The following is a 27,130-nucleotide window of genomic DNA, read 5'->3' on the forward strand; positions in this document are numbered from 1 at the left end:
TGTAGATGGAAATAAAATGGGGGTAAAAAAAAAAGAAACTTTATAAAAAATATATATGGGGGGGGGGGGGGGGGGGGGGGGGGGGGGGACCATGGATGTCCTGTGGGCAATACATCTCTATCTACAATCATTTCAGTCTGTGCAAAAAGATTTTAATGTGCCCAGGTTCTCATGTCAATACAATATGCAATAGTCTTAAAGAGACATTTATAGTGTAACTATGTGTGATGAAGACAGGGTTATGTGCAATAGTGATTAAGAGAAATGTGTAATATAATCATTGTAATACTGAGGAATATTGTGTAACAGCGGCAGAGGTGTTTGTGTATTATAACAATGTGTAACTGGAACAAAGGGAAAAACAATCAGATTTTTATTAAATGTGTGGTAACATTGTCTCCAGCTTTTCTCTGTGTCCGTGCATTATGAACAGTACTCCTATCGAAATGATCAATAATTACAAGATGAATGGATTTATTCAGTAGTACCTCCATATGTCAGTTTTTTGTTTTAATATGAAGAAGAACCAGACGAATGTTAAGGAACAAGTCAAAGTCCTGACCTTCATCCAATAGAAATGTTGTAGCATCAATTGATGAGAAGAAACCACCAACATCTCGCACTGAACTGGTTCTGCTCTGATTAATGGGAACGTTTATACTGACACTTCCTGAGTGACTCTGTGTGTTGACGTGACTGGATACAGAACCTGCAGGTAAAATAATCTGAGTTACATGTCAGCAAAAACATCAGGGCTGATTCTAACTTTTCTGTTCTTCTGAATGGGATGAGGTTCATCACTAAGATAAATGTCTGTTTGGTCTTGTTCTTACAGACTGTCAGCAGCAGGTGGCAGTCTCACTACACCGATTAAACCTCCGTGACACTGAACGATCGCCTTCTCCTCTCTCCTCTAAGCTCATCACATCACTCACATCTCCACACTGCGCTGAATATACCTCTTAAAACAGAAGAGGGAGATCTACACGGCCTCAACCTCTCGTCAAAATGATATGCAGGTGTGCAGCGGTGATATCGGGGCGAGACGGTGCACCTATGGCTTTATCAGGCAGCAGCAGACGTCAGCTGTTCCTCCTCCGCGGCCTTGTAAAGATATCCCCGAGAAGCTGAAAGAACGTTCCCACAGTGTCTCGTATCAGCCGTGAACAAAGTGCGATTGCTGCCGTTCCACATGCTCGGTATCTGTGAGCTGAGAGGACTCTCAGGGACTCTGAACAACCCTGGGGATGATTACTTCACATCTATCAGAGGACGGCTGCAGATAAAACACACAGAAACATGCTATTAGGCAATAACTCATGCAGAGAGCGGAAAGCTGCTGTAGAAGTTACATTCACTCCGGCTCGGTTTGAAATAGTCTCTCGTCGGTGCCTCATCCACTGACAGTCAGCAGGTTTATGACCAAACTAGACTTTCTACCAGTCTGGACTTTACTGGGGTTTGTTGGGGGACCAGTACCAGCAGAAAGGACATGAGTCAAAAGGCTGGACACGTTGTTGGCAGACACTTGGAGACGTTCAGTGTCCTCCTGTCCCTGAGACAAACTGCTCTCCATCGTGGACCATCTCATCCACTCCACCAGAGCATAGGGGGGCAGAGAAAGACTGACCCGGGTACAGGACGTCATTTAGACCAAAGTCCATCCAACTGATTCTTCCAGGTCACGTTAAGACTCTAACTCCTTTATATTCATCTTTATCACATGACAAAACATTAGGTTGAAATGTAAACAGTCCTGAAGTCAGTCTGTCATCGGGATGATGCTCTAATGTTGAAACAGCTTCAGAAGGTGGTGATCGACCTGGACCATCATCAGGAGGATGGAGCTTTAACAGAGAGGATGAAGCTGTGAGACACAGATTATAGAAGGTTAAAGATGGAGTTTAATGAAGACGGTGTTCAAAATAAAAGAGCAGTTTAATGGAAGGTGATCCAGAGTGATCCAAAAATACTAAAAGTAAAACATAACACACGACACACTGCCACTAATAATTAATATGATAAGAATAAGAGAATACAGGCAAAGAAATAAGACACACGAATGACTGATGACAACAGGACAGAGCATTATCACAGGAGGAAACACAACCAGGAAGTAAAGAAAGTTTCAAAATAAACATCAGGAAACCAGAAAAAATTGTTTTTACTCTTTAACATTTTCTCTGTTTGGGTTCTTTGTGTTTCCTGTTCCTGACCTGAACGTCTCGTCTGTGGTGTTTTCTGTCTTCTGATTGGCTGATTGGTTGATTAGTGTGTCCTCCCTCGTCATCAGTCTCACCTGTGTCTCATTAGAGTCAGTGTGTACATATTAAATCTGAATCCAGTCCCATGAAGGTTCTGGTTCAGCTTGAGTTCCTGGACTGGGACTGGGTTCACTAGTGTGGTGTACCTAATGAAGTGACCATCAGTGAATGTGCCTCAGTCTGAGAACACAGAAGAAAATCAACTTTTCTATAAACATCTGCCTCGTTATCAGTTTCATTCAACTGAACCTTCAGTTCGGTTTGATTTATATATTTATTTTAATCTTATTTTATCTTTACTTGTGGTTTTTGAGTGTTTTTTTTTATGTGGAACTAAGCTACTGTGACCAAACACTTTCCCTCGTGGATCATTAAAGTCTCTTAGTCTCAGTCTCAAGACACTTTACAAAATCCAGTCTGAAACCTCCAGCGGCTGAAAAATACTCTAGTGTACCTAATGAAGTGGCCAGGCACTGTGCTGCACACCCCTCCATCCATCCACCCATCCATCCATCCATCCATCCACCCATCCAGCTCACTGTGTTTGAAGCAGCCTCCAGATCCATGTCTGTATGAAGCTGGCACCAGAAACAACCCTCCCTCCTTCCTCCCAGATGGTTGGTGCAGGCGGGCATGTAGCTGCAGGGGCTTAGAGGGGGGAGGCAGGGGGAAGCAGGGGGAGGGAGGGGGAGAGGAATACTCCTACGCATCCAAGTAGCAGTGTCCAGTGGGTTTTATCTCTGAGACCCAAACCTCTGGCTTCCACTCTGTCTGCTTGGCCTCCTTCTCCCTTTATTCTTTATTCTTCCTTCCTTTCTTCCTTCATGCCTTTCTTTCTTTCTTCGTTCTTTCTGCGGTCTGTCTATCTGCCAGTTGTCCGTGCCATCTGTCTGCTTCCTCCACGATAAGAACTTGTTTTTATAAAACCAGACAAATGAGGACAAGGCCGATGAGTGTTTGAACGGATGCTGGGTGGTGGGTGATACGGTTCTTACGTAAGGTGCTGCTCTGACCTAAAAAGGAGGATAACCTTGAGAGAACCGAGTCCAAGAGAATCATTATTATATTCTCATTTTTGTAAAAACATTAAAGGGCTGAAGTGACTTTTTTTCTTCTTTTCTTTGAATCATTTGAGAATAAAGCCTCGAGCCGTGGATCCAATTAGAGCGAAGGAGCTTAAAGTTTGTATTCCCTGGAAGTTCAGCTGGTTCTGGAGAAAATACCAAGTCAATCCTGGAGTTTACAGACTCATTCCAACACTGTTTCAAACAAATGAAGTTTCTGAGCCCATGAAATGATTTGAGTGAGATGTGTTGGGATTAATTCCAGCTGAGCAGGCTGTGACTGACGGACACATGTTTGTCCCTCGGGGCTTACCGTAGCTGTAGGCGTTCACTGCAGCACAGACCTGGTGCAGACAGAGTCACTCTAACTTTCTATTGTTGAAACCAGGACATGATGTGATTTAAGTCTGAGCCAGTGTGTGTTTTATTGTAAAGTCGCTTCTGTTTGTGGCCAACGACTTAAAGGAAGAATGTTGTGTTTTAACATTAATGTTTTCTGTGAATCTTTATCTCTACTGTAGAGATTCGACTCTACATGCTGTATTCTGAACAACATAACATACAAACAGCAAAACACTGTCTTAAAGAAAAATAGTTTAAATGTTTCAGACTCTATAAGAACAGGCCATGTTTCAGGTCTGGAGAAGAAGATCCAGAGGAGAGTGACTCCTGCTCCCAGTGTTTGGTCCCAGTCGACCACACACACTGTGACGTGTTCTGCTTTTATTCCCTGTGGTTAAATCCTCCTCTGGTCTGTTGGTGACGGCTGCTTTCTCTAAATCACACGGTGAACGACGCACAGTGAGAACAGAGAAGAGGAACGATGTGAGTGAAGCTCAAACACCTGCACATTTTTATTCTCCATGCATTAGTTCTCAGGCCTGAGTTTTATTTACCAGTAAATCACAGCTGACAAGTCTTCACAGCTCTCTGTAAAAAGCAGAGACATATGATGGAGGAAGGAGTTATTAGAAGCTGAGACGTCACGGTTCAATCAGAGATCAGTCTTTGTTTGTGTCTCAGTGAATTTAACCTGAGCTCTGGTTCTGACTAAACACTAAACTATTTTTGCTGTAGGAGTCCTGACGTCAGGACCAGACTCAGCTTCTGGGATTCAGCCTTCAGCATTTTCTTTGTTCACATGAGTCCTTCCCAGTAGAACCACATCTAGATCCAGACCTGCTCCCACTGACAGCACTGATAAAAGAACAGCTGGATGTGTTTGCTGTCTCTGAACAGAACTGAAGCTGCTGAGCTTTATAGCTGGGTGAGATGGTGAAGGTATTCAGCCTGTTTCTACTCCGTGGACATTTGGTTTAAAGGCTGTTGACACGTCTTCAGAATAGAGTTTGTTTGACATTTACGCAGGAATGTTACAGGTGTTTAACGGCATCTTTTCCTCTTTAATTAATGCAGCAGCGATCATACTGGTTTGTATTTCTCTTTCTGATTTTGACGCAAACATCAAACACTTGGAGGACAGAGAGACACAGCTGGTCCACAACATTTAACAAACACCCAGAAATTCAGACGACCAGATCCCTGGTGTCAAAGTGTCAAGTCTGTCGTCTTCTTCATGGATCATATAACCAGAGGCTAAAGATCCAAAGGTCCATTTAACGCTGAGTGAAGTGTGTGTTGGTTGTTTAAGGGCTTGTTGTGATCTCATTGTGCTCCAAACTATCCACAGCCCTGATGATGTAACATGGACGTGGTCAGGAAGAAAGGTTCATGTCACTAATTGAGGGACTTTAAGTCCACGAGGCATCTTGTATTTATTTGTATTAAATATTTTTATTTTATTAAACATTAATAAAAGGAGCTCAAGTTGAGATAATCATGACAGAAGTTTCTTTTCAGGAAATGCATCAGATTTTATGTGATTTATTTATGTGATATAATTTTATAATTGTGATCAGTAACTGAGCTGAAAGTCATTCCTCAGATACAAACACATCACGCCTCTAAAGGAAGTGAGTTAAATCCAAATCTGATCCGAGGTTTGTTCTTCCACCTCTTTATTAATCAATCACATAAACATTGAGACGTGTAACAATGAAACGAGACCATGAGCGACTTGTGTTTCATCTGGACTCACTGTGAACTGAGCAGGAGTTTTCTGCTTCTAACTCTAGAGGAGAAGCATCTGTCAGGACTTTGAACATCGTCTTTGTCCTCCTCATCTTCTTCTTCTTCTTTTCTTGGATTCGCTCTGAATGTTGAATGTGTTTTTAATTAGCAGCCCTCAGCAGATAGAGACGGGGAACCTGGTCCATCCAGGACCTCCATTCATGTTTGACTGGCTGAAAATCCAAATTAATTCCAGAGGACTCAATTTGGTGCTGTCGTCTCTGTGCGACGCCTCGGGCTCAGTCTCCAGCTCAACTTTCAGAAAGTTTCAGATTCCTGAGGAGGACGTTACTCTTCAATTCTTAATCATCTCAGCAGCAGCAGCAGCAGCAGCAGCCGGAGGAGACGGCGCTTGTCCTCCATGTTCACCCAGAACAGCGTCTTCTGACTCCACTAATCATAACCTCCAGCACTGATGGACTGAGGCCTGAGAAAAGACAAATCAGAGGACAGAACAGGAGTGAGGTGGTTAAACCCTGAGGACGTGTTTTATATCCTACATTTATTTAGATTTAACTTATTATTAACATTTGTCTTAGTGCATATATCTGATGTATGTAGATATCGGATATATTTTACAGATATCCTACCTAATTATTGGGATATATTTGCATATTTGTGTTTCTCAAAACAGATCATTTTGTCTTCTTCTTTTCTTCTTCTTGAACCAGAGGGAGTTCTTTAACTTCTCCACCACGTCTCATTTAAGTCTAATCCTCTAAGACTTTCTGACTCGGTTCATTACCAGGGTTAAAGAGCAGTAGACGGATATCCTGATATTTATTCTATAATCGGTGAACAGTGGAGAACATGGATCCTCCAGAGACGAGAGGATTAGTTCAAACCTCCAGGACCTGGTTCAGATTTCACTGAAGCATCTTCAGTGTGTGTCCTAAAGAGAGAGAGAGAGTGTGTCAGGGCGACTTACAGCATGTTGAGTTCAGGTTCAGCTCCGTGTAAACTGAGTTTATCCAACGTCACAGTCGAACTCATTTCGTCCTTGTTGTTCTGAATATGGTTCAGAGTTTGTTTGTGGCCGGAGAAATAACCTCAAACAGAAAACTTTCCAATGTGAACTCTTTAGAAAGTCACCTCCTGTGTATATTTGTGTTTTGTGTATATTTGTGTGTGTTTTGTGTATATTTGTGTGTTTGTGGTCCGGGGCTGCAGACGCCTTCTTCTTTTTTTCCTCCTTCACATATTTTCAGCAGCTACAGGTTATTACTCTGGAAGCTGCCGATTACTGTCCTCATTTTGGCTGCAGTGTATAAACTGATTTTACTGCTGTGCTGATGGAACATTTGGTGTTATTAACCTTTCTTAACCCCCTTAAAATGAGCCAAGATGGCGGAGGACGTATATATTTTTACTGCTGGGGGGAAACTGGCCGAGCAGATGGAGCGTCTACATCCTGGAGTCTCTGAGAGAACGTTTCATGGAATAAACATGTCTGAGTGATCATGTCCCACAACGTTGACCAAGAACTAAAGACGACTGCTGAGATTGTGGCCAGTAATGATCTTAATGGCTGCCCTGCACAGGAAGTTAGAAAAGACCAAGGTTTCATAGAGTCATTTCATTCAAATTAGCCTCTTCAGTTCTCTACTGTCTGGTTGGAGGAACACGTTTATAACTGAGAGATTTCTGCTCCTGATTTGAGATAAATTTGGAAACATGTCTTAATCAATCTGTATAATGTCCAAAACTGTAAAAAATAAAATAAAATAAACCGTATACTGGATCTGACAAGGAGCCAAAGAACAGAAGAGTCTATTTTTTAAGGTGTGTTTTATTTTAACTCCTCTTCCTTCATCGTATCTTAAACGCCTCGTGGCCTCGCGGTCTCCTTGTGGTTCCTAGAGGTTCTACAGTAGAATATGAGGTGGAGCCTTCAGCTACCAGGTATAGATAGTTAGAGCTATGAGGCTACACTTCATCTGATGCTTCTGTCCACCACCTTCTCCACCATCCATGCTTCCCTTTCTGCATGTTCTCAGTCATCCAGGTTACGACTTCTTCTCCTTTCAGAATCAGAAGGTCTTTATTATCACTGCAGCATTTGTTGCAGCATTACATCTATTAGGTGCTAGGTTACTCTGCTGTTGAAGTGAAACCTTAAACCAGAGAAGAAATAACAGAGTAAAAAAAAAAAAAAAAAGTTTTCAAAACTCTTAAATTCATCCACAAACTTCCAACAATGAGTCAGGTCAGGGGCGCGGACGCAACATTGTTTCACTAGGATCCTTTCTGAGTTCATATTCAAACTTCTTCATTCAAAGAGATGTTTTAGTAGCAGAAACAGAGTTAAAAGGGTTAAACATGAGAAAAACTGAAAATATTCAGACCAAGATGTAGTTAAAAAGAAAACCAAGTATTTAACAGGAGGAATGTGTCAGATGTTGTGTGATTGTTTCCTCAGACGGAGGAGAAGGCTGTTTATCTCCCTCTGTCACATCTCCACCATAACAAGACAGCAGCTAATGAACGGCCGTCTGTCTCCGTCGAGGACCTCCACTCGCAAACGCTGATTTATCTGCGCTGCCTGAGAACGTGAGTGAGGACGACTCTCTTTGGGGCAGTTTGCTGCTCGGCTACACAGGGAAAACTGGAGAGTAGTATCACATCAGCCCCCATCATCACTGCCACCTCTACCTGAGACAGGATGAGAACCAGAGGACACTGGAGAAAGGAAAACGTGGTTTCACTCCTGATGCTGATATCAGAGCCGACCGTGTTAAAACCTATGTTAAAGTCATTTCTCTTCAGTTTACAGGTTTAAAAGATAAAGACCTGGATGAATGGAGGATGGATGGATGAATGGATGGATGGATGGACGGATGGATGGACAGATGATGGATGGATGATGGACCACATCAACCAATCAGTGACCATTAAAGTTGGACTCTATGGATTTAGTAGAGATATAAAACATTCAATAGTTAGAATGTGACAATAGAACGTGTCCTCTTTCCTCTTTCATTGTTGCCGTTCTGCTGCTGGTTGCTAATGGGCTCAGTGTGTGCTGGGGGTCAGAGTAAACTAAACTTCCTTCTGTCTGCAGTCCTGCACCGACTTAGTAAATGTATATTCTATAGGTTTTCATATTTAACTGTGAAGCTGAGGACGACAAAATCCACTAATCACCAGGTGAACCTCTGTGTAACGTTCAGTAAATATATTCCACCAATGAATGAATGAATGAATGAATGCACATTTTAGGAGAGCATTTAAATGCTGTATCTGTATATTTAAGTACAAATCATAAATGATATTAACGAAATGATGTTATAACCTTTTAAAAGTGAACAAAGACTAGAAGGTCCATGAAGGCAGCCATTTTGGAAACGACTGCCAAAAGCTACAAGTTTAATTAACTGGTATTAATTATGTCTCAAACGATCATGAATCAAATACGATAAACTTTGCGTTGTTTGTATTTGAGGCCTAAGTCAAAAATAGGAACATGGAGGTTCATTCTAATGAACCAACAGGTAAACTGATGACAATGTGAAACTATTTCAAGATTCATCATCTTATAACACTTTACACACTTTACACTGTTCACTTTTTCTCCGTGGAAATAACGTCTGAAGGTTTTCATTCAGGTCAGAGTTTATCAAAAAAAAAAAAAAAAAAAAAAAAAAAACTGAGACAAACTCATCTGTTGAGTTTTTAGAAGACGTTCAGCTCTGAATGATGATGATGATGATGAATAAATGTGGAGAATTTAGGTTTTTATCACCTGCAGGTCACATGACTAGAGTCTGATAATGACCTGGACTCAGACCCGGACCTGGACCTTGAGGAGCCAGCTCTGATCCTGTCTCATTTCTCCAATAAACATTAAAGCTGGTAGAAAACACTGTGCATGCTGACAGAAGTTAATAAGACACAGGACGGTTAAACTGCACCATTAACTCACGCTGAGGTTCTGTAATGCAGATGCACACGTGCAGTAAAATGTGTCGCTGGCTCTTAAAGTTAATGTCAGCAGCTCTGAGCAGGACTGGGAGGAAACGACTCGACTCAGAGCTGCTGATTGTGCAGTTCATCCGTCAAGCGTCAAATAAAAAGCATCACATGAGGCGTGTCCCACATCTCATCCATCCAGAGAAGAAGAGGAAACAAACGTCTGAGTCCAGGAACTCACATTTAGATTCAGTGTAGCTCCGACGTTCTCTCTGATTGTTAATGTGTCTGAAGAGCTGACGGGGCTGTTTCCGGCCGGGGGGGGGGGCGCGTGGTGGGAGGGTTGAGTTCCCCTTTGGCCGAGTCTTGTTAAAATTAGAGGTGAAGTTGTGAATTATTGAGTGGCTGAGGTGGAAGAGCAGCGTCAGCGTGTTGATCGGCCCTGAACGAGAGGATTGAAAGCAAAGATCAGCCTGGAGAACGTTCCACCTCATCGCACTCAGGTTCCTGTCTCAGTGCAGGACACGTGGACGGTGAAGCAGGTCAGAAGAATCATCTTTGATTCTGCTTGTGCTTCTTTCTGCTACTGTGGAAGTGTGACTCTACATCAGAGCCTGAGCTTTTCTTTATTTCCCTCTGTGTCGTCATTAACAGCTGATACTCCTCCAAACTCTGCTGGTCTTCTTCTGATTTGGCTGAAAAATAATTCAAACTTGAACTGTGTGCACACTGAACATCGTCCGTCCATCCATCCATCCATCCATCCATCTATCCATCCATCCTCATCCCCCTTTTCTCTCTCATCTCTTTACATCTTTATCTAATATTTTCTCTTCTTTAGTCGTCTACTTCCCCCGTCTTTGTCCATCAACCTCTTTCCATCACTCTGTCTTCTAGCTGAGGTGGCATTAACCTTACCTACCTCCTTATTGCTTCTTCTTTTCTTTCCTCCTCCACCTTGGACCCCTCCCCTCCCTTAGTCTCCTCCTTTAGTTGTGGGAGAGAAAGGGAGAGATGGTATCGTACAGAAATCGTCCTCCATCAGCTGTGGAGAGACAAACAGAGAGGGACATGGACACGTGAAGTCCTCTAAGGGGGAGCTAATCTGTACTCCTTGTACAGTATATCCTCCTCAGTCAATACGCTCCGTCTTCCTTCTTTCTCTCCCTCTGTGGAGATAAAGCCTCACCTCTACCTCCCTGACCTCCCGTCTCTTATCTCCTCTTCTCCTCCGGCCTCCCCTCCCTTTCTGCCTTTGCCCCGGCTTTGGTTTTCCAGGCACGTTGCATTCAGCAGGTGGAGCAATAGCTTCGCTGCTGCCACCTCTCGCCCTCTTCTCTCACAGACAGCCATTGATTTCCCATTGATGTGCGAGGGGGGAGGAGGGGGAGGAGGGGAGGTGTAGGGACCAAGCCGCTGAGTTCGGACATAATATTCTGTTTTCTAATGAAGTTCATTGTCATTGATCATCTTCTCAATCAGGAGCAACGTGAATCCAGATTCTGCTGCTGCAGAGATTCACTTCTTCAACATAACGAGCTGCTAATCAGGACCCAGCTTCACTGGGGCCGGATAAACTAAGACCTGGACCAAGAAAAACCTCCACAAAGCTGAGACAAACTCACGTAGAAGACGTTTCCTCTAAATGTCTGGTGAGGAGTATAGTCATGAGACCTTAAGGTGATGAGAACCTAGAGTCTGGAAATCTGTCCTGGTAGTCTGGACCTGGACCTGGATCTGGACGTCCTGTCATTCAAGATTCAATATCACTTTATTGATCCCTGCAGGGAAATTATTTGTCCAAGAGTCATGAGATAAGAAATAACATATATGAACCAGACGTGGACATAAGAATTACAATAAACATTAAATAAAATAAAATAATTGTCATGATACTGAGTTTTTTCCTCTCAACCTTTTGCTTTTCCTCTTATTGTAAAATGTTCTTCTTTGGAGTTTCATATCTGTTTTGACTTCTTTTAGTATTGAGGATCATCTTTGTTCGGGTTCATTCTACCATCCACCATCTTTGTAACAGGATTTATACATACAATTAGATTTTTTTTTAGGAAAATCTAAATTTATTCCAAACACAACATGAATAAATCACTCCAGGATTTTTCTACATTTAAAAAAGGACAGAATAAATAAAATGCTGCTCATGAAACATCTGAAGAGAAAAGGAAAGAACAGAATTTGGTAGCTTTTCCTTTAGAGCGTCTCTTATTGTTTCCATCTTTTTATTTTTCTGTCTGAAGCACTTAAATTAAATTAAATAAAATCAGACGCATCATGATGCTTTTTCTTTTATAGCTGCTACATGCAGCCCATCGATCCTTTCATTAAGTTTTGAGCGTCGTTGTAATTAAGTGTCTTCATTTCTCACAATTTCAGCCTCAGCATCTCGTAAATTCAGTTTTTATTTCCACCTCTTGATTTTAGATGTGCAGGCTTCAAACAATCACACTAACACTTTCTTCTAGAAACACAGGGAGTCCAGATGAGCTTGTCTCAGAGATCCGGAGAAATGTGAAGTCATATATAAAAATAAAACTCTCTCAGACTGATTTCCACACCTGAAAACATTTAGTTCAGTTCATTTAGCGACGGCAGCACAGAGGACAGGCAGCGACATTAAAAACCTGATCATGAAGCCAACAACAGAAAACAGGAGCTCCTTCCAGAGACTCGTTGCTTTGCTCTCGGCGCCACGCTGGCTCCATAATGAAGTCTGATTGCTGCTATTGACTGGTGAGATATAGAGCAGCGTCTGCTCTTTTTGAAGCTGCTGCCGGCTCTCCTGCTCCGGCTTACCTTGCTTTTATTTATTTATTTGATTCTTCTTTTTTTCTACTTTCAATTATTTTTGCCTCTTGTAGAATGTTGTTGGATTAAAAAAAAAGGAAAAGAAACACAAGGAATGGAAATAAAGTCTAAACCCTGAACTCACTGAGCAGCTCATTCACCAGACGTCTACAGCTTCTAGATTAAATGGACGTAAACGGTGTGAAGACAGACCTGAGACATGAAATGAACAGATTATTGGCTGATGAATGAATAAAAGGAGCATTTATTTTGTCGCAGTGCTTTCTGAAGGTTTGTGTAATGAGTCTGGACCGGCTGATAAATGTCATCGAATTAATGAGAAATAATAAATAATACAAGACAAATCAATCTACACTTCAGCTCCTGAGATGTCAACCTTTATATTAGTGTGTTATTTTCAGAGGTGGACAGTGTCTAAGCAGCTACATTAAATTAAAATAAAATGAAAATATTATTTTGCTTCTTACCTTTTTTGTAAACAATCGACTTGTATGAAAGACTCTCAGATGACTTCTCTACACAACATGTACTTTCACCTTTAGGACGATTCGTTGCAGTCATGCAGGTGGAATGCTTCTCGGTGTTTGTCATTGATTTAGCTGTTGGCATGTGGGGGCAGGTTCAAACACATTCATTTGACGTGTGGAAGATAAACTATGAAAGAGCTGCGATGCACAGGAAGGAGTTGATTATGTGACTGACATCATTCCCTGCAGGCTCCTGTCAGCTGGAGAAACTCCCGTCATGTTTTCCATGTTTGGGAAAAACCCTGATTATGTCTGACTCCGATTACTCAACGTTGCTTCAGTGATTTCCAGCACAGAGACATGTCAGGTTTTCACATGTTGTTCACATGCTGCTTCTCTGCTATTGTGTTTTCTTAATTAAAATGACTCAAAACATCAGTAGATTTAGCAGACAAAGAGAACCCAATAAACTACATGAAAAACAAACACTATACTTATATATTCAGTAAAATGAGTCAATATTACACATCAGAGAAGAGCTCCTCCAGGATTAAACCAGAGTCCATGAGTCCAGGAGTGTCTCCATCCATGTGATGAGACTCAGGTCCTGGTTTAGTTTCTATGAATCAGGGATTTGTCTCATGTTTGTGTTGAAGTGTGTGATGACAACAGATGAAAGGAGCTTTGTGAGGAGCTCAGAAAAAGAGTTGTTGTTGCTCATCAGGCTGGAAAAGGTTCCACAACCATCTCTAAAGAGTCTGGAAGCCACAAATAATCCACAGAGAGTCAGACAGATTGAAGACGACTGTTCCCCTCCACAGGAGTGGTCCACCAACAAACATCACTCCATCATAGTGGGAGAGGAACCAGAGGAACCCAGGGGAACTTCTAAGCAGCTAAAGGCCTCTCTCACAATGGCTGATGTTCATGTTGATGAATCCACTCAACAACCAAAGACACTGCTCTCTGTCCACAAAGAACATGTGGGACAATGTTTAGTGGACAGATGAGACCAGAGTAGAACAGTTTGGTTTAAATGTTTGGGATTTGTCATGTTTGGAGATGAACCAACACTGCATTCCAGCATCAGGACCTCATCCCTCCATGACACATGGGGGCGCTAATGTCCTGGTTTGGGCCTGTTCTGCTGCATCTGCTCATCATTGATGGACCAATGAACTGTGAATTCTACCAGTGAACTCTGAAAAAAAATGTCAGGACATGAGTCCATGAGCTGAATGTGAAGAGAAACTGGGTCATGGAGGAAGACAAGGAGCCCAAGAACACCAGTGGTTCTCCAGAAGAACCAGATGAATGTTTAGGAACAAGTCAAAGTCCTGACCTTCATCCAGTAGAAATGTTGGAGCATCAGCTGATGAGAGGAAACCACCAACATCTCACAACTCAACTGGTTCTGTTCTGATTAATGGGATCAGATTAGACCCTGATCAGTCGTTGGAAACGAGGCTTCACTCATATGTTCTATTGACTCATTGTAGTCTAAATCTCAGAAAGAAAGTTGTACGAGAGCACACAGAAATATTAGAGGATCAGAGTGAGGACCTGGTGACCTGCCCTCATATCTTCTCAGGCCTGTAGGAGGGTGAGGCTCTGGGTTGGGATGACATGGATAAGCTGCTAGAGAATGCATGATGTCAGTGGAAAGTCCTTCCACAGCTTTAAACACGTGTGTGTGATATTACAGCTGCTGTGACATGTCTGAGGATGTCAACACTCTCATGCACAAACACACCACAGTGCATTCCTGCATACCCACGACGTTCCTCTCTCTAATATTACACCAGGGGGTCAACGGAGGGAAACCAGCTTCCTGTCTTAGTCCTGTGTGTTAGTCCAGTGTTTTCTACTGTCTATGTCACTCTGCTCATATTGTTTGGATTGTCTTGTACTGCACACATGCACTTTAAGCTCAGTCCCTTGTATATTGTCCTCAGTCCTGTGTCTTCATGTCTCTACGTGGTCCTGGAGAAATGTCCTCATCTCAATATGTCCTGTCTGGTATATATGGTTGAAAATTATGTTTCTGGTCCATTTTAAGAATGACTTGTCCTGTGTCCTGAGTGTGTATTTCAAAATCAAAGTCTCAAGTCTGAACTAGATCCAGATACGTGAGTCTGAAGTTCACGTCCTTGGTCCTGTTTCTGTTTGGATATAAAATCATCCTTGTTCATCTTACTGCAGAGAAAAAAAATATATATCCCTGACGGTTTGACTCCCACCATTTCACATCATCAAGAACAACAAATACAGTTTGATTTGATTTGGGTCAAATGAGTTCATATTGTGTCTTAACGTGCTCTGAATTATTGTTCAGGTTTTTACTGTAGCCAGCGGTGGCCCATGTCCTTGAGGTCTTTAAAAAGTAGAAGCTGTTTAACTTTCAGCTGTGTGACTTTGGGGAATCGACCATGCACCAATGCCTGTAAAACAAATAAATGCATAGACGTTAACACAGAACTTTTACACTTTCTAGATTGAGTTCATTGGAGCGTTTCAGGTGATGGTCCAACGTCCGCTGTGAGCTGAAGGACAGACGTTGGACCCATTAAATAAAACATGTGTTTTGGTGCTGTGGGTAGAAATACTCATATCTGAACTGAGTCAACTTCATTTCATAAAGACCATTGATTCATAGGTGAATATTTCACACCTCTGTCAGAGGCTCCTTGGAGTACAACTCCAGTTTGTACCGCTCAGAATAAAATACACAGCAGTCCTCAGAGGCTTGGTATGTTGGTCATCAGGGTATGAGCACGCTAAAACCTCAAAGTATTTTTTTAATGACGTCACCTTGTTTACTTGGTGCTCGCGTTACATTTAAAGTTTTTATATTCTATATTTGGTCCAATTTGACTGGAGCACAAGGAGAAGCTTAATTCTTGTGCACTGACCTGCAGTTCATTTCTGTTTGTAGTTTGCTTCCATGTCACCTCCAGGTTTAGAGTCCAGACCGTAACACATTGGTTTACAGTAGGTGGAACATGGCCCGTACCATGTGAGGCTGTTTCCTCAGCTTTTTAAAGGACCCCGAATATTTAGTAAGTTAGCATATAACAATAACACAGTGTCTACATGTGTTCCCTGTATACATCGACATAAACTGCCCTGCAGATTTCATGTCTTCATGTTATGACTCAAGTTCTGTTGTAAAACACATAAGGAACCAAAACACAGTGTAAACCCTGATGAGTGTGTTGGTTTATTCGTTCTATTGAACAGTGGATTCTACTTCCTGTGAGGCCTCGGGAGGAGGAGGAGGCGGGAAAAAGAACATTTTACGTTGTCTTCAGGTGTGTTTGATTCTCTCTTTTGACATATATAATTTCTCCAGCAGAGGCAGCGAACGGTCACGACTGTTTAAGAGCAGCGGAGTTAAATTAGTTTTTATAGTTTCTGTTCATGTACCTTCAGCTTGAAATCTCTCGGTCTGAACATGCGAGTAAACCACCAGCGAAGCTCCAGGTTTCTAAAGGCCGTGTCTGAGCTGCTCCCAGTTAGTGAACATTTTACAGAAACACAAGATGGAGAAACAAGGCACAAATGAGACGTAGATCATCATCACCCAGACGATATCTGTCTTCTTCCTTCATCCTCGTCTCCACGGTGACACGGTTTACATGAAACGACGTCACAGGATTCCTGACTATGCTTGAACTCACTTCAAACGAGTTCTCTATTTCTTCTGTTTTGTCTTTACAGAAAGTTGTTTTTGCCTTTGTGTGACTTTCACAGTACAAAGAGAGAATCAAACTGCACACACTGGGCCCGGCTGTCATTTTCATTCTCTGAATTCTTTACCGACTCCCATTACTTTCTGTGTGAATGACAGAGTGTTACACCATAAATGTCTCTGAGGACAAAATGTCCAAGTGTGAGCTGTTATCCCTGTTGAGTGATTCCCTGCCTCTCCACCCTGTCCGTGTGACAGCAGCTTGTTGTGCCTGTCCTAAAGCTCTGCCTTCAGAAATATGGGACGCAGTCGACCCAGTTGCATCCTTGGCGAGTCGGATCCGACAAGCACTTTAAGCATATTGAGGTACAGCACTGTGGAGGTTTGGTGGAAACGGACCTCATAATGTTTACAACAGAAAGAGAAGACCAAGGGCACTGCTTTCTGTTTTCATCCATTAGACGTGGCAAAGTGGTTGTTGATCATCTTATACTGTGTGTTGCTTAAATGTGACCTAGTTTGCAGCACTGGGAAGTAGCAGTACCTTGGACAGAACCAATGGAGACTCTGAGTCCAACATATTCCCTCAGTTTACCCCAATACTCCACAAGTTTGAATGAAAGGGTAGCTCAGTTTCTGTGAAGTGGGGTTGTACAAAGTGCTTCTTTGTAATCAGTGGTTTACCTGATCAACACCAATCCCCAAGACTGACCTTTAATAATTTATTTTAGGTTTCCTATTACCCAGAACCATGTCCCTGTAGTGTCAGAATGTCTTAATATTATTATTTAATGACAGGAGGCAGTAGAAGAAGATTGGATGTGTGATGTGGATGTTAGTAGGATATGATCTAATCAGAATCAGAGTCCACTCAGGTCAAAGGCTGCAGACAAACAAACACTGATGCTGCAACGTTTAAAAGAAGAGGAAAGGACAGCGAATATTAAAATCACCCTGCTGCCTACAGATGGATAAATCCACTCACCAGCAGCTTTAATGTCATTCTCTTATTGGATCCCGTGTTCTTTTCATCTGAGATTTCTAACCTGCAGGATGACATGTCTAAGTTTGTAGAGGACATTACTGAAATAAATGTCATGCATTTAATCACTGTTGTGCTTGTTTTAGAATCAGATTGAGAGCTAATGTGTCAAGATATAAGGAGGTGAGGACCCAAATGCTGGACCAGAGACGGGGCAGGGAGTTCAAATAAAAAGTATTTAATAATTAACAAAAAGCACTGCATATGGCAGGTAAATACAAAAACCTAAAGATTTATGGGAATGGAGCAAAGAATCATGGAGACGAGGACATGGAATCACAAACATAATAATAATCAAGAGACAAGGAGGCACAGGACAGGAAATACAGAAACTTAACTAAATAAAATAGGAAACACAAAACATGACAAAACACAAGGAAGCACGACAGACAGGAAACTCAGTAACATGGCAAAATTAAACATGAAGCTCAACACAAAAACAAGACAAGGACACAAAACCATGACATCACATGTTACCAAATGGAAATAACCTGAACTTCTTAGCCTCCTAGCTAACAGTAGCTTTTTGGTTTGGTGTGTTTTTAACCGAGGTTGGGTTTTAACTTATTTCCTGCTGTCTCTCACGAAACATTTCTGTCGACATGAATTATTTGTTTGACCACAAAGACACATTGATGTTAAAGCATGTGAACACAGATCATGAGGATCAGAGTATGAACATGCAGCTCCCACTCCCACTGAACTAGGAGCTGCACACATTGTTATGAACTCCAGTCGTTTCTTTGCAGACGAGGAGATCATGTTCATTCCTTCTATGTGCACATATCACTTTGGTTTCTAATGTCAGTGGTTGTGTATTTCTAAAAGCATCCAGGGAGACAGGTGGAGGTTCATGTGCTGCTCACTTCACTGCTACAATCCCCGACCAGATGTTAAGCTTTTACGGGACTGTGCAGCCTTCAAAGGTCCTTTCTGACTTCAAGAGTGTTGTAAAATATTTCCAGGAGGCAGGTATAAAAGAGATAAGCTCCTGTGACGGGAGGCGTTGGTTATGGTACTAAACATGAAAAGAAAAGCAGGAATGATTCAGACTGGGGCTTCCTGGCTGGATCTGAATGAAAGTGTTATAAAACACATGATTACATTCACTGGAAATGTCACAGACATTTAGTCCAATCTTTTATCAGCTGAAGTGAAAATACGATTTTACAAATCTCAAAGTGCATCAGAGCTGGTAAACACATTCTCTTATTTCTTTCAACATGTAGAGATCAGTGGAATGAATCTGCTGCTGAGAGTTTATTAAAGTATGAGTTCAGCTGCTCTTTGAACTCTGTCTGTTTTAGAAAGAAATGACTAAAGAGTTGAATAAATGAACAGATGACACAAACACACAGAAAACAGCTGCTCACATGGTGCCACTTTGGAACTAGTCACACAACCAGAGCAGCAACGACTTCCAGTGTCTTTCATTCACGTTGGTATGAGTCTCTCTTTAGGAAATCGTTGCAGGGTGTTGGTAACCCACGCGGCCCTGGGAGGACACCTGGTCTCCTTCATTAATCCATCGATGATTCACATAAAATAAAAACCTCAACTAACAGGTTGTTTCTACACCAGTGGCTCCAGCTTAAATGCTCCTTTGTAAAAGAGTAAAATGCCAGTTAACTGTAATTTTACTGTTTTACTGTCTGTGTACAAGCTACAAGTATTTTCTATTCTATTCTCTACTTGAAAACACCCAAATATCTGCATTCATTGAGATACATGAGGACTCAAAACATTTTCCTTTTCCTTTAATGATCTCAGCCTCACTGTGATTCACTTCTTCATTTTCCCCCAGTGCAGCTTTAACATGTTCCACGTGTAAAATCAAACCGATGAAAGGAACCGTTCCCCGTCACCGGCCCAAAATGACACACTCAGTGTCTGCCCACTTCAGTCTAACCGTATATAAACCGTAAGCTTCAGGTTGCTTTCATTTGCATGTTTTACATGATGACGGTGCAGCTCTGAGCACGGATGAGTCCCGAGCTTTCATCGGCCTCCAGCAGGTTCCTGTGAACCGAGGACGAGACCACTGACCTGTAGTCACACTACACCCAGCGTCAGGATGGAGGGGTGGTTATCTGAGGAGAGGAAATCTCTTCTTCGTTGGTACATTCACACATGAGTGATGTGGCAGCTGTGGTCACACCACCGGCTCGTTTATTTCTCTCAAATGAACGCTCCTCGCCTCGTCTCCGTGCTAAATTGTGTGGGTTGATCCGTTTAACGGTCCGATGGAAGCGAGGATATTGGTATTAATTACATGCTGAGGCTGCACCTCCCTTAACACCTCCAGCCCCCACAGCTCCTTCTCCTTTAGGCTTCTATTCAGTGTCATTATTGTCTTTAATTCACGCTCTTTTAGGCTCCTCTTCCTCACACTCCATTATCTCCTCCTCCTCCTCCTCCTCCTCCTCCTCCTCCTCCTCTCTGAGCTCTGTAATGACTCAGATTAGTTTCTAACAGGTGACTCTGTTGTTGAGGTGAAGCCTCTCAGAGAAAAATGAATGCAGCTGTTACATGTAACCTTATAATTAACTGGATTTCTACTTTTTTTTTTTTACAGAGACAATAAGAAAATAATTTGCCAACAGAGTGAATCATTTCCTTTATTTCTAATCACACCAGGCCAACTGTATAATTCAACAATTCAGGAAACAGTCTTACCTTGTCCTAAATGAAAAGGTCCAGCTCAAACAGCTGCAGTCAGAGTTAAGATGAGCGACTAGCAGGAATTATTTCCTCAGGACGGCGGAGGACATACCCTCCATCATATACATCAGGACTGCTAACGGTGGAGGCATCTGTGGGTTCTAAAAGTCGGATGAAGGGATTGTGTACGGGTTTGTCCTTGGTTTCTTTAGTGGATCACTCAGCAATTCTTCATGATTTCAGCTTTTAAACCATTTAAAGGAGATCATTCCAGCTCCATCCTGAAGTCTTCTCATCTCAGCCCAGTGACACTGATTTCATGGTCATAATCTTCATTTTCTGACATTTTTTGAGAAATAAATTTATATATTATCTGAGAAAAGAAACATGTGAGACTACTTCTCTTTGGAGCTAGAGTACCTGAAATAAGTTGGATGTATTAAAGATGAAGCCTGCTACTGCACAGACCCTCCAGGCCTCCGTAGTAGAAACACTAACTGAACACATGTATTGTTGTTGCCGGGGTCTTTACACATTCTTTCTCTCAACACACAAAATTAAAGAAATAAATAATAAGTCTTATTTTGGCGAATATTGACTTAAGCTCTTCCAACCTGGAGGCTTTCCTTAAAACACACACATGCATCAGACAAATCCTCTGCTGGCACAAAAAGGCTCTTAAGCCGCTCTAAGTAGCATTGCTAAGCTAACACAGGAGGGGACGTTTGTTTAAACCCAGAGACACAAACACACAAAGACTCAGATCTGAACCACATGTCCAGGTTTTTAGATGTTCTGCTCTGAGAAAAAGTCCAAACATTCTCCATGTTCCTCTTCTGTTACAGAGCGACTGAATGTGAAACTCTTCCAGACAATAAAATAAAGATGAACACGTGGAGTCAGCATCAGCAGGAACATGTAACTCCTTCCTGCTTTGGTGTCTGACTGAGGACTTCCTTCCAGCAGATGTTGAGTTGTTGTTTTGCTCCAGTGACAGATGTGACAGATATGTTTCTGCTAAAGCAGTGAGAGGCTGGAGTTCAGAGAATCCTCTCCTCCTTTAGTGGCTTCATTCAGGAGGGAGGTGTCCAGTCTGGTTCATGGTGTGAGGACAACAACCTCCCCTTAGCCAGCAAAGAGGAAGGAGACGGTAGTGGACATCGTTGGTCTCCATGCTTTAAAGGAGCAGCTTGTTGGCGTCCACATGTGTGAGCTCTGACTGAGGAAGTCTTTATCCCACCGTTACTGCAGTAGGTAACAGATGTTTGCTGATAGAAACGATACAGGATGTTACTGTGTATATGTTGTTTTTCTGTTTTTATTGTTTCTGCCATAAAACACCACAAAGAGCAAAGAGACCATTCAGACACATTTATGTCGTCAGCACGGTCATTAGTGTGATGGAGTTGAGGAAGAAGAGGGGCCCTCATCAGCCTCTGTTTATCCCGGGGTCCACATCAGTCTAGACTTCACCTGAACCCTGAACACAGCTGGTCCAGAAGGATCAACGGTGACTGGACGTCATGAGGACGAAGAAGACGTTCAACTAAGACCCTCAGTGACTCCTACAGCTGCACCATCCACAGCATCTGGACCACATCCATCACCATCAACCCTGCAGAGAGGACTGGACCAGGTCTCCTCTGGACCAGGACTCCTCTGGACCAAGACCAGGTCTTCCTCTGGACCAGGTCTTCCTCTGGACCAAGACCAGGTCTCCTCTGGACCAGGTCTCCTCTGGACCAGGACCAGGTCTTCCTCTGGACCGGGTCTCCTCTGGACCGGGTCTCCTCTGGACCAGGACTCCTCTGGACCGGGTCTCCTCTCAGTTCTTAGAGTTTACCGTCTCAGTTATCTTTCTGTTCTAGTCGTGGGGTTTTATGTGACTTTCATACAGGGAACATGTTTCTCCTCTCAGATCACCTGTTTCTTTGTCTTCATTTCTTCTTTCATCTCTCCCTGTTTTCTTCTCTTCCTACCATCTGTCCTTTCCTCTCTCTCATTCCCTCATTCCTCTTCTTTTTCTCTCTCCATCGTCACGCTCCTCTTTCATTCCTCCTTCTCCTCCCACCCATCTGTCTCCTCTTTTTTACCTCTTCACATCCCTTCATTCACTCTTCTTTCCCTTTTCTTCAGCACACCTCTGTCCTCACTCTTTAATTCACTCTCCCTCCTTTCGTCTCCTCCTCCTCCTCCTCCTCCTCCCCGTGATGTTGAGGCATGTCTGTTTCATTCCTATTGAACCTGTCGATGTTTCAGGGAGTCAGACGTCTCATTAAAGAGGAGACATTGAACTCCTCCGTTTCCCTGCAGATGTCATGTGATTTGGAAATGAACTAAAACTAAACAGGATAAATAAAGACTTCAGTTATTTCAGATTATTAACAGGAAGATTAAACCTGGTGTGACTGTATTGATGAACTACTGGTCACTGTTTAAACCAGCTCCACCTTCACTGGAGTGATGAACATATGAATGCATCACTAAATAAAACCCATCATGGTTTCATGCTTTTCATTCTGTGACTGGCTCTGAACTGAACGTCTCACACAAGTTTATCATTTATAAAACTCAGGCTTCATCAGCCTGGAGGAAAAACAACAACTAAACTCTTTAAAAATAAAACCACACATGCTGAGTGTCACTTTCATTAGTTTTATTGATGCCTGTTTGGAGAAATGATTCACACAGATTAAGATCTTATTCCACATCACTAGAGGTTAAACTGGTCTCATGGTCTCTGACATTCCAGCGACTTGTCCTCCTGTCTGGCTCGGTAGAAGACAGTCTGTGTTTGTGTTTGAGACATTTGTCCTGAAACTGACGACATCAGCAAATGGAAAAATTCTTTGAGCGTAAAAACACAGCATCAGAGCTTCAGTCCACTTTAAAGTGAACAAATGTCTGAATGGTTGTTCAGTCAGAACACCTTTAAAATCCTCATGTGGTTCTCGTGTTCTCAGAGAATGAGCAGGTGTTGACTCCTTTAGGACCATTTGGTGTAAATATAGTTCACGGTCAGACCAAGCAGGTCTCGCCTGTCCATCTTTAACATACCTGCTCTTAATTCAAATGTGTCCCCAGCTAGAACTTGAGATCTGATCTCAGTCTGTGTCAATCAGCAGCAGCGCCACCATGTGGTCGGTAGAATATTGTACCAGCTGCTGTCTCTGATGGATCTCTATCTACCACTGGACCAGAACCAGGAACACATGGTTGGAGACTTAGTTGTCTTAATTGTTGATCCAGGTTTAGGAACAAGATGGAAAGAGTTAAGTTCAGATTTACTTTGAAGACAAAGAGTCAGACTAGACCTGAACCCTGGAAGCTTCAGTCCTCAGAGGAACCAGGTCAGTGGTCTTTAACAGGACTCAGGATTCAAAGGAAGGAGGTCATTGGATTCTAATATCAGCTACGTTTCCATCGGTTTTTCTCAAAATAAAAGTGATGTTTCTGAAATGCTGATAAAGTCCAGTGTCTCAGTGTTTCCATTGAAAGGTGTTTTAACTCTGGTAAAGTCTCGTCTGGTGATATCCCGTCATTCTCTGTAATTCTTGTCACTTTGAGGAAGATGGATTCAGATGAACTGGTCACATGACCCCTTGCATCGTCTCCAGGGAAACAACAAGAAAGTGTTTCCATGGAGATGAACTTTTATGTGTCTGGAAAACCACCTCGTTTTAATGATATTTGAGAGGTTTTTAGAAACGTATGTGTTTCAATTCCACTTTATACTGAGATATTTAGGTTTTGTGTGTTTCTGGCAGGAATGGAAAAACAACAAGTGAGAGTTTGTGAATGTCTGTCCTCCTCATCTTGGACTTGTTTCATCTGGGCTATTGAAAAGTTTCCATCCACACAAGCTCCTGAACCAGTCATTTAGAACTCAACACGTCCATCTTCTTTTACTGAACCATGAATCCGGATGAACCCAGATGAACCTGATTGGTCCTGGTTGGTCCCGGATGGACCCGGATGGACCCAGATGGACCTGGAGATCCTTCTCAGACATGTTTCATTCCAGATATCAGCCGCTGAGGTGAAGCGGTGGAGACGTAAACACATGTGGTCCACGGTTGCTGGAGTTTGGCCCGGAGGCCTCAGCAGACTGTATTATTAAAGTACCGACTCCGGAACGTTCTCTGAATGTTCTTCCTGCATCGTCTGCATTAATATCCCTCGACTAATGATCACTGGCAGCAATGCAAATCTTCATAATTAGCTACTTTGTTGATTTGCTATGTGTTGTGTTGTTTGTTTGGTTCCCTGCCACTGTCTTTATGAGGGCGCTGCTACGAAGGCATGGAGACGAGGAGGACATGAGGTTTAATTAGTTTCTATGACCTCCTGCTCTGATGTTTGCAGATGAAACTCACCAACGAGACTGAAGTGAAGAAATAAAACAGGAGCTGGGATCAAATGTTCAATATTTAAACGTATATGAGTCTGTCAAGTTTAAATCTATTGAATAGTTGGGAAACACTGAATAATAACTTGAGGACTTAAAACTGGTCCACCTTAAAACTAACAAATCCACCTTAAAATTAAGAAATCCACCTTAAAACTAACGGTCCACCTTAAATGTAGAAGTCCACCTTAAAAAGAAACAACGTCATGAACAGAATCATCCTGTTTATCTCTAACTGATCTGATTCACTGGTAAAATCTTCACAGGTTTGAGTTTATCTCCAGTATAAATGTATGGAAACATCCTCTCAGTGAAAGTGTGTGTGAAGGTGTGTATGTGTGTGTTAGTATCAAGATCAGAGAAGGACAGATTTCCTCTGTTCCAGTCCAGATTCACTCTGATCCTCTGGAACTTCTTCTTTACTGGGAGATCAGTGGAAGGAGCTAGTGAACATGTTGAGTATTTACCTCCTTTGAACCTTATTCCCCACAGTCCAGATAGTATGTATCCCTTCCTCTGGATAGATTCTGCTAACACACCAAGTAATCATCCTGTGTTATCTCCAACATCAACATCCCAGCTGTGAGTCCCTGAGTTAAAGCCCTCAGAGCCCAGGACAGACCAGTAATAATCAATCCTCTCTGGATTATCAGGAAGTTGTTGTTTATCTCCTAATCTCACACTGGTCAAATCTTCAGACAGGATCAGTTTTCTTCCAGCAGTGTTTGGATCCATAATGACAGGAGTGTAGGAGACCAGGTCCTTCATGTTGTTCCAGATGTTGAAGGCAAGGTTGCCCAGATGTTTGGCCTGGTCTATCAGAGCTCCTGAGGGCAGCTGTGGATCATCCAGCAGGGGGCAGCGCTGGACTCTTTCCACTGCAGCCTTGTAGTTGTTGAGGAATGAGACGTCTTCAGCTCTCAGCTCCTCCTCTGTGGCTCTCACTGTGTCTGAAAGAGCTGCTATCTCTCTGCTCAGAGCCTCCATCTTCTCCTTCATCATCTGACTCTTCTGCTCCTCTTCCTCCCTCAGTGCAGCCATCCTGGCCTCCTCTTCCTCTGCTAGAAACTGGTGAAGCTTCTTGAACTGCTACTTAATCTGCCTCTCTGTGAGTCGGGCCTGGACCTTGATGTGTTTTTCTGTTTCATCAAACTTCACTTTAACTTCTTCATAATCCTTTAACTTCTCCTTTAGGGCTCCAGAGTTTCCTGAAGGATCTTCTTTTGCTGTGGTGCAGCTTCATCGATGGGTCTGAATCTGTGGTTGAAGTGTTTTCTTGAATCTCTGCAGACGAGACACACTGGCTGCTGATGGTCCAGACAGAAGAGTCTTAGTTTCTCAGAGTGCAGACTGCAGAGAGCCTCTGGAGATCTCTGATCTCTCTCCTGTAAGAAGGACTCACGCAGGTTCCTCAGCACCAAGTTTAAAGGTGGATCATCTCTTGAAGATCTTCTCTTACAAACTGGACACTGGTGTAATGGATTCTGTCTCCACCAGTTCTTCAGACAGACTTTACAGAAGCTGTGGCTACATGACAGAAGAACAGGATCTCTGAAGACCTCCTGACAGACCGGACAGCAGAGATCCTCCTCTGATCTGGAAGCCATTTAGTCTCTGAGTGAAGCTGGAACACAGCAGACACAAAGTCCAGTCAGTCATGGCTCTCCTCCATCTTCTACTAACTTCCTGTTTTTGGTCAAACTCACCTTCAGTGTGTGGAGAGTCAGCAGCTTGAAGCAGCAGTGTTGTAGTTTCCACTTTTCTCTCCTGTAGCTGGACTCACTCAGAGGAAGGTGTTAGTTTGGTCTGAAGCTGAATCTGATCGTCTGTGTCTCTCTTTAGTCACACAATAATCATAAACTGGTTCCTGGTTCGTCTCAGGTGAATCAGGTGAGGGGCGGAGCTTAACTAGAACCCCTCTGATGAATGTAGTTGGACCTGTTATTCATAGGGAGTGTTTCACTCTATAGGATTTAATCTTAGAGGGAGTGTCAACTGATGGTGTTTAATTATGGAGTGAGTTGTTCCAGTGTGTTATCAGGATATTTATATGATCAGGGTCTAATCTGATCCCATCTCTTTTATTCTATTCTATTCTTTCATTAATGTACACCCCACAGCCAATCAGAATCGAGGAATTCACCCGGACCATGGTGTAATATAATAGTAATTTGTATAAATGTACATTTAAATAAATAAATACATAATTAGTTTTACTTTCTAAATTACTCTTATAACAGGATTGTTAATCATTTAATATTTAAACTAGAAGTGATAAATTCAGGTTGAAACTGCACCTGTTAAACATGATAGATGCTCATAAAGCCTATATATACCTTCTATATGTTAATATTACCCATCAATAGGAGAATGACCCATATTTAAAATAACTAAAAAAAGAATAGTTGATGTGGTTATTTCTTGAAGGAACATGAACAAAGTCCCTGATGAAAGAGGGTTCATGTGAAGTCTTCAGCTTCACCACTTCACCACCGTCTTCTGACTAATGTACTCATAAAGACAATCTAATGACGAAATTATGAGATAATCAATCAAGTAAAAATACAGCGGATTACTTTACCGTTTACATTACCTTACTGTTTATAGTACTTTACTGTTTACAGTACCTTACTGTTTATAGTACTTTACTGGTTACTGTGATTTTTAC

At 42.3% G+C, this 27,130-nt stretch overlaps 1 protein-coding gene and 1 pseudogene across 1 annotated transcript in view; both read right to left on the minus strand.

The window, feature by feature from the left end:
• The window catches only part of LOC125006460 (nuclear factor 7, ovary-like), a 1,183,669-nt gene that overhangs the window by 287,771 nt on the left and 868,768 nt on the right, over positions 1 to 27,130 (minus strand). The gene's annotated exons all lie outside the window — the stretch shown is intronic.
• LOC125006363 lies at positions 21,620 to 26,069 on the minus strand (annotated as a pseudogene).

This window comes from Mugil cephalus, chromosome 4 (genome assembly GCF_022458985.1).
Source record: "Mugil cephalus isolate CIBA_MC_2020 chromosome 4, CIBA_Mcephalus_1.1, whole genome shotgun sequence".
Classification (NCBI taxonomy): domain Eukaryota; kingdom Metazoa; phylum Chordata; class Actinopteri; order Mugiliformes; family Mugilidae; genus Mugil; species Mugil cephalus.